Source organism: Syngnathoides biaculeatus, chromosome 7, assembly GCF_019802595.1.
Source record: "Syngnathoides biaculeatus isolate LvHL_M chromosome 7, ASM1980259v1, whole genome shotgun sequence".
Lineage (NCBI taxonomy): Eukaryota > Metazoa > Chordata > Actinopteri > Syngnathiformes > Syngnathidae > Syngnathoides > Syngnathoides biaculeatus.
The window spans coordinates 13550562-13551955 of NC_084646.1; positions in this window are offsets into that span (position 1 = coordinate 13550562).

The following is a 1394-nucleotide window of genomic DNA, read 5'->3' on the forward strand; positions in this document are numbered from 1 at the left end:
GAACCTTTGTTGTGTAAAATGGGAAGTAATTAAGTTGTATGCTTGTTTCCAAGCCCATCCTGCAATCGGTATGCAGTCTTATGGTTCTGAACATTAGGAGTCGCCACAGCGTGTCATCTTTTTCCATCTAAGCCGTGCATCTTCCTCTCCAACACCAACTCTCCTCATGTCTTCCCTCACCACATCCATCAACCTTTTCTTTGTCTTCCTCTCGCTCTTTTGCCTGGGAGCTCCATCCTCAGCATCCTTCTACCAATATACTCACTCTCTCGCCTCTGAACATGTCCAAACCATCAAAGTCTGCTCTCTCGAATCTTGTCTCCAAAACACCCAACTTTGGCTGTCCCTCTCATGAGCTCATTTCTAATCCTATTCAACCTGATCACTCCGAGCGAGAACCTCAACATCTTCATTTCCGCTACCTCCAGTTCTGCTTCCTGTTGTTTCTTCAGTGCCACCGTCTCTAATCCGTACATCATAGCTGGTCTCACAACTGTTTTATAAACTTTGCCCTTCATCCTAGCAGAGACTCTTCTGTCACAACACACCAGACACCTTTCGCCAGCTGTTCCATCCTGCTTGGACCCGTTTCTTCACTTCCTTACCACACTCACCATTGCTCTGGATTGTTGACCCTAAATGTTTGAAGTCCTCCACCCTCGCTATCTCTTCTCCCTGTAGCCTCACTCTTCCCCCTCCACTTTTCTCATTCACGCACATATATTCTGTTTTACTTTGGCTAATCTTCATTCCTCTCCTTTCCAGTGCACGCCTCCATTTTTGTAATTGTTCCTCCACCTGCTCCCTGCAAATCACAATATCATCTGCGAACATCATGGTCCAAGGGGATTCCAATCTAACGTCATCTGTCAGCCTATCCAATACTACCGCAAACAGGAAGGGGCTCAGGGCGCATCCCTGATGCAGTCCCAGCTCCACCTTAAATTTTTCTGACACACCTACGGTGCATCTTACCGCTGTTCTGCTACCCTCATACATGTTCTGTACTATTCTAACATATTTCTCCGCCACACCAGATTTGCGCATGCTGTACCACAGTTCCTCTCTTGGTACTCTGTCATAGGCTTTCTCTAGATCTACAAAGACACAATGTAGCTCCTTCTGACCTTCACTGTACTTTTCAATTAGCATCTTCAAGGCAAATAATACATCTGTGGTACTCTTTCTAGGCATGAAATCATATTGCTGCTCACAGATACTGACTTCTTTCCCGAGTCTACCCTCCACTCCTCTTTGTCTAATTTACAGACTGATGTTAATTTAAAATACAAGTTGCCTTGTTGGACTCATCCAGATACTTTACACTTGGATTAGTTGGAGGAAGCACTTTTAATGCTCATTCAAATGAAGACTTTTCACCATATTGAGGTTTT